Raw genomic sequence first — 7,500 nt, 5'->3', positions numbered from 1 at the left:
ACACCGTATATCTAAGTTATACCGGGTAATTTGTAAATATTTTCCGGAAACCGCTACAGGCCTATACGCCTCCTTATTTTGTTATACCGGAGTAGTCAATAAGTGTCTTATTTAGCTTATGCCAAACAAACATTTGTTTATACCGCGTAGTCAATAAGTTTCTCGATTTAGGGCTTTATGCAACAAACATTTCGTTTATACCGAGTAGTCAATAAGTTTCTCTATTTAGGCTTACTGCCAACAATCATTTTGTTTACTGTTTCTTTTTGAATAAACCAAAGCATTGTTAATAAGGAATAAGCGAGTCTGAATCTCCTCCCCCTTCCTCCCGAATCCTGGAACCGGCGAGCCGATCCGCGGCGCGGGAAAAGGTGAACCGTGACATGGCGCCCGAACAGGACCTGCCAGGAGATCCCGACTCGCTTAAGCCTATCCAGATGACGCTGTGGGTAAATCAATTATCAAAAATCCGAAGCATTGCCTTGGCCAAAAGACACGGAATCGATAGCCAAGGAACTTTAGACGAGGTGCCGCAGGGACGCCTCCACCGATTGTCGGGCAAAAACCCGCGCTATTTTCGAAACTCACCTACCTGTTGACCCCACTATCAACGTCGAAATGGCCACGGAAAAGCCCCAACCCAACAAGACGAAGAAGCTACCACACAACACTGTTGAACGGCCAGGATCCATGGATCAGATTCGAATGGGTGGTGCCACTTAGAGGGCAAGGACACTGATCTCGAGCGTAGGGAAGAGCTGTGCCTGGGCTACAGGCTACACCACGCCCAGATGCGTTGGGCGACCCGAACTTTACGGGGGAGATGCCCTGCTGTGGTTATCGCAACAGCCGCGATACCTAGCAGCTGGGCCGACTTTCGCCAAGCTGTCCGCCAGCAATACTGCCAAGCGGGTATGAGAGACAGATGAAAGACGAACAGGGACGTCAACAACGCCATAAAAGAGTCTCCAAAAGTTACGCCACCGAAGAGTTCTGACCATGATGCGGCGCGCCAGGGGGATATTCACCTAGACCAACTGGAACAGCTCTACGACAAAACATGATCCGGAGTAACAAGGTAAAATCGTCGGGCGGACGTGCTCACGTCGGGATCTGAGCATCGAGAGCTACCGCAATCGAAGAGGCCGACCGCCGAAAGAAGGAACGACGAGGGAAGTGCGCAAAGCCCACACCCCGGTCGAGCTTCCGCGGTCTACAGTCGGGAGGCAGGTGGATGGAGTGCAAGCAACGAGGACATACCGCCTGCACTCCAGCGACTCCGAAAGAAATTCTGCTCGAGATGTGGCAATAAGACGAGGTCCTCACCGTGGACTGCCACCCCCGACGGGAAAAGGGGTGCGGGCCGAGACGTCGCGGCCGTCGTCCAGCCCGACTCGACCTAAAATACAACCGAGAACGCATCTCGGATCCAGATCCCGGGACAACATTTGTGGGGCCTCTCGATTACGCTCCAGAGAGATTCATTTGTAAACGCTGAACGGCCCGCCGAATCAACCGCACACCGTTCTAGCCCAGAAATCTCAAGGCAGCCAAGATACGCTGGCCGACGGGACGCAAGTCCCCATTGCCGAGGGACCATGAAGCAACGGTAGGTTAAGCGGAAGGAAAATTGTACCGCACCGCCTTCTCCGTACTACCACAACCTAGACAACGCCGCCGTACTAATAGGCATTTAGACCTCGGCGAAATAGGAGGCGAGCTGCGCCCGCAGCCCAGACCTGTCACCCGAGACAACAACCAAAAAGAGGGAATCGCGACAGCCAGTATCAGCCCAGGAAATACCAGCGAGGCGCAGGCATAACAGGCCTTCTAAATAACGAACTTCCAAAGTTCGAATCGGTCCGCGGCCCGACCGACAAAGAACACGCACAAATTCGGATAAAAACGGGGCCGCCCATTTAAACACGATATCGGCCCCGTAAATCCGGCCATGCAAGCCGTGATCGACCAAGAGGTCCAAAGATGGGAAGCCGAAGGAGTCACTGAGCCCTCCACCAGCGGCCTGAGCTCTCCGATAGTTGCAAAGAAGAAAGACGGGACCTACCGATTTTGTATAGCCTTCGGCCAGATTAAACGCGGCTTCCGAGAAAGATGCATACCGGCTGCCTGTCACATTGCCGCCACTTGGACTAGCTACGAGGCGCACACTACTGTCCCCACGTTGGACCTACGACAGCGGGTATGGCAAGATGCCATAACACCCTCCGGAGAGCGCACCGGCAACCGCCTTAACACGTGCCAGGGAGAGGGTGTGCCGTTCGCGTTCATGCCATTCGGACTGCATTCAGCACCGGCACACCTGCAACGGGGGGATGCTCGACACCGTGATAGGACCCGAATTAGAGCACACGTCATCGTCTACTTGGACGACATGTCGTCGCATTCCCGTACTTCGCGGAGCACCTAGGCCAACCTGGCCGACAGTCTTTTGCCGCCTCCGTGACGCACGACTTCGTCTCAACCAGGAAAGTGTCATTCTGCCGGCCAAGTCTCCGGTACCTGGAAACGTTATCGCTCGGCACAGGACTCCGGACGGACCCAGAGAAAGTGCGAGTCATTACGATGGCCTGCCCCACGACCTCGCCAGGTGTTCGGACAATTTCTGGGGGTTTTGGTAGCGTCATCGGTACCGCCGATTCATCGCTGACTTCTCCACTATCGCAGCCCCTCTCACTCGAATCACTAAAAAGAGAGGCGCGCTGGACCTGGGCAACAGAAAGAAGAAACGCGTTCCGGAAACTATAAAAAGGCATTAACCCACCGCAACCTGTCATCGCCTGTCCAGATTTGCGCGACCATTTCTATTACCAAACGACGCAGCGCCCCGGGTTAGGGGCCGTATTATTACCCAACACCTCGGCGAGGCGAGGGGTTATCGCGTACGCAGCCGGACCCTCAACGCAGCGAGAAGATTATAGAGCTACCGAACTAGAGTGCTTGGCTGTTCGTGTGGGGTATACGCCGGATGCGGGATTACTCGAGGGCTACGTTCACAGTCGTGAACCCCGGACCACCAGCTTTAAGTGGTGTACAAAACATCGAGGGCCCCTACCGGACGACTAGACCGCTGGATGTTCGAATTACAACAACTGATTTTGGAACATCCAGTACCGGCGCGGGACCACTTAACCATCGGTGGGGTGGAGAGTGCCCTCTCCCGCCCCGGAAGCTTGGCGGTGACCCGGCCCAAATGCCGGTGGTACCCGTAAAACTAGCGAAGTACCGGAGACATCCGACCGATCACCCGGACTATAAAATCCAGGATCAACGATTGTTACCGGCATATACTCCACGATCTGGACTCCGGGAAACAACTAGCCGAAGAGGCAATGGAAGCAGTGCGTGCCTACAGACCAACGACCCGCCCTTCTTCAGCGAATGCACGACCGACCCGGGCCGCTGGGCACCTGGGCATTTCCAAAACATTGGCTCGGGTGGCCCAGCTATATTAATGGACCCCGGCAGTTTCGGCGATTGCACGGTTACGTCCGAGGGTGCGTTAATTGTGCGCTGGGCATAGGCCAGTCACGACGACCGGCTGGACGGATGATGGACACCCCCGTTCCGCGCACCATGGGAAAAAGCCGCAGTAGCACCTGGATCGGTCCATGCCTCGACCCCAATAGCGGCCATACTGGGCTATTAACCATTACAAGGACCCGGTTCAGTAAGTGGATCGAGTGGTCCCGCTTAGAAAAGCCCGGCCCGTAGCCGTTTAGCACGAGCACTACACCGACCGCATGATGATCTACACGCAAGGGTGTCCGTCCGGTCGTCCTGGTGTCCAATAACGGAATCAGTTCGTCGCGAAACGCAATTAAGGCCTTTGCTAGCTTCATACGGGCATTAAAACATCGGACATCCCAGGTACCAAGCCGAATGCAATCGGTAGAGGCGAGCGAACCGACGGTAAAACATGATCAGCCAGTCGAGGCCGGCGGCACAAGACTGGGACGAGCGAATTCCCGCCTTACAGTTCGCCCTCAACACCGCCCGACATGAGACCACCGGATACACTCGGCCTACATCCTGCCACGGACGAGAGTCGCCCGCCCACATCCAGAGGATCGACCAAGAACCGCACTAGCACCAGGACCCAAGCAACCGCCCAGACCCAGTTGGAGAAGCCTCAAGGTGGTCCAAAATCCACCTCGCCCGGGGCTTCCAAGCGGCAAGAGAAGACGTACAAACCTGAGGCGACGAGAATGGGCGAACGCAGCTGGGGGACGCGTCTGGAAAGCGCCCGCCCCCTGTCCAGCAGGCCAACGCTTTTTAACGCCCAAGCTGGCCCCGAGACAGCGGACCGTGACTGTCAGGAGGACGTATTCCCCGTAATCGTTGACCTCAAGGGACGCCCGAGGGGACGATGGCACCGCCACATCCATGTGCAGGACCTCAAGGCGGCATCTCCGTAGGAAGATGGACGAGGAAACCACGGGGGTAGGACCGGGCAGACCGCCGTGACTCCTACAGCGCCTAACCGCCACGCCACTCGGAAAGGTCCGAGGCCACCTCCCAACTGGACGGTGGACAGATACGGTTAGACCAATTCGGCCGACCACGTGCGATTCCGCCGCTAGAGAGGGGGTTTGGTAGTGTAACGGCCCGTTTCGTTACTAACGCCTCGCGGGCCGATCACCGCCCCGCCACTTGAGGCTATGGCGCCTAAAGCGCCCCTAAAACACAAAAAAACATAAATGATACACGGGTCACCCTACCACCAGGGGCGCAACCACTACAACCCCAGAGGCGCCCACTACGACGCGGAGACCCCCACCACAGCCCTCAATTGTAGAGTGGGGGAAACCGCGGCAGGGTATATAAAGCCGGCTCGACGGAGGAGCCGGCCAGTCCTGTTCCGGACCTCCGAGCCAGGCGGGCTTCTCGTGGTTTACCGCAGGGTTCCCGGTTTTCTGGGGGCCCTCCTACCTTTAGTATCAGGGCAACGGGTTTCTCGTTGTTACGCAGGGTTTCCGGTTCCGGTCTCGTCCTGCAAACGCGGGGCAACGGGTTTCTCGTTGTTACGCCGGGTTTCCCGGTTTTACGGTCTCTTCCTGCACTTGCCGGGTGACGGGTTTTCTCGTCATTATACGCCGGGTTTCCCCGGTTTCCGGTCTCTTCTGCTTTACACGCAGGGAGGATAACAGGGTTTCTCGTTGTTAAGCCGGTTCACGGTTTCGGTCTTTCCTGCATCTACCCCACAGGGGTGACGGGTTTCTCGTATTACGCCGGGTTTCCGGTTTCGAGTTTTTTATGCTAAGGAATACGCCTCGTAACGTATCTTAAGTTATACCGGAATTTTAAATCTTTTCCAAACACCGATACAGGCTATAAGCCTCTTTAGTTTGTTTTCTACCGAGTAGTCAATAGTTTCTCTTATTTAGGGCTTATGCCAACAAACATTTCGTTATACGGTAGTCAATAAGTTTCTGTCTATTTAGGGCTTTATGCCAACAAACATTTCGTTTATACCGAGTAGTCAATAAGTTTCTCTATTTAGGCTTTATGCCAACATCATTTTGGTTTACTTGTTTTCTTTTTGAATAAACCAAAGCTATTGTTAATAAGGAATAAGCGAGTCTGAATCTCCCCCTTCCTCCCGAATCCTGGAAACGGCGAGCCGATCCACGGCCTGTCGGGAAGGTGAACGCTTTACAGCCTTTCATGGTGTCCCATGAGCGTCGAGTTGGGCGCCTTAACTCTGCGTTTGGTTCATCCCACAGCGCCAGTTCTGCTTACCAAAAATGGCCCACTTGGCACTCTGATCCGAAGATGCTCGTGGCTTCATAATTCAAGAAAGCCAGAGATCTCACCCATTTAAAGTTTGAGAATAGGTTGAGGTCGTTTCGGCCCCAAGGCCTCTAATCATTCGCTTTACCAGATGAGACTCGCGCGCGTTCCGTGCGGAACGGCCGAGTGCCAGCTATCCTGAGGGAAACTTCGGAGGGAACCAGCTACTAGATGGTTCGATTAGTCTTTCGCCCCTATACCCAGTTCCGACGATCGATTTGCACGTCAGAATCGCTACGGACCTCCATCAGGGTTTCCCCTGACTTCGTCCTGACCAGGCATAGTTCACCATCTTTCGGGTCCCAACGTGTACGCTCTGGGTGCGCCTCTTCTCGCGATGAGAACGAGACGCCCCGGGAGTGCGAGGCCGCATCGCGACGCGGCCCATCCTCCCTAGGTCGACGGCCAGGGCCGACCTTCACTTTCATTACGCCTTTAGGTCTCGCGACAAGTCCCAATGACTCGCGTACATGTTAGACTCCTTGGTCCGTGTTTCAAGACGGGTCCTAAGAGTACCCAAAGCAGTAGCGTCGCCGACCGGTATCGGTCTCCCGCGAGACCGCGGGAGACGTTCGCAGGCCTGTCGAAGGTGTACCGTACTGTAACCAACAGCGGGCCAGGACCGGGGACGGCGCGAAGTCCGTAACCTCCGAGTACCGTGGCGCGCGCTTGCGACGGTCTCGACGCACCGTGAATAGTGCGGCCTGATACCTTGCGCGTACCGCCGAGCAGCCGGCCGGGCGACCGAGGGTTTGTCGCGTGCCGTTTTACCGGCGACGCGACAGACACCGCACCCGGGCCGTAGACCGACACCCAGCGGGTCGCGACGTTCTACTTGGGGAGAAGTGCACGACGACGAGCGCCGGACATCGGCGCACGGTAGCGTGCCCGCGCGCGAGCCGCAAGGACTCCGCGGGACATCGCCGACCGACGCGAAGCCAGCGCCGCTGACGATGAATCTCCCCGTTCGATCTTTTGGGTTTCTTAGGTTTACCCCTGAACGGTTTCACGTACTCTTGAACTCTCTCTTCAAAGTTCTTTTCAACTTTCCCTCACGGTACTTGTTCGCTATCGGTCTCGTGGTCGTATTTAGCCTTAGATGGAGTTTACCACCCACTTAGAGCTGCACTCTCAAGCAACCCGACTCTAAGGAGAGATCCTCCCGAGGCGCGCACCGGTCGCTACGGGCCTGGCACCCTCTACGGGTAAGTGGCCCCATTCAAGATGGACTTGGACGCGACGCGGCACCTCGGGATAAGCGGATCCTCCCAAACACCACATTTCCCTGCGGCGGAACCGCGGGATTCGGTGCTGGGCTCTTTCCTGTTCGCTCGCCGCTACTAAGGAAATCCTGGTTAGTTTCTTTTCCTCCGCTTAATAATATGCTTAAATTCAGCGGGTAATCTCGCCTGCTCTGAGGTCGTCGCATAGTGAGTTTTCGTAGCCGTTTGCCTCCTCCGCGTCGCTCATCGTCGTCTCTCCTCTATAATATATATTATAAGAGGGAGAGAGAGAGAGCGTCGAACGAGAGAGCAGCAGCGGCAGCACACGAAATACGCGAGAAGGCAAATCGCCGGGGCGCTAACCGCACACACACTCGTTGGTGGTAATGGAGACGATATATCGCGGGGTTCGAGATTCTCGGCTCTCCCTTTTCTCTTTTATATACGAAATTCGGGCGGAATCGAT

The sequence above is a fragment of the Nylanderia fulva genome, unplaced genomic scaffold, assembly GCF_048542155.1.
Source record: "Nylanderia fulva isolate GAGA-0341 unplaced genomic scaffold, ASM4854215v1 Scaffold523, whole genome shotgun sequence".
NCBI classification, from domain to species: Eukaryota; Metazoa; Arthropoda; class Insecta; order Hymenoptera; family Formicidae; genus Nylanderia; species Nylanderia fulva.
Note: the sequence above shows the minus strand (reverse complement) of the source record.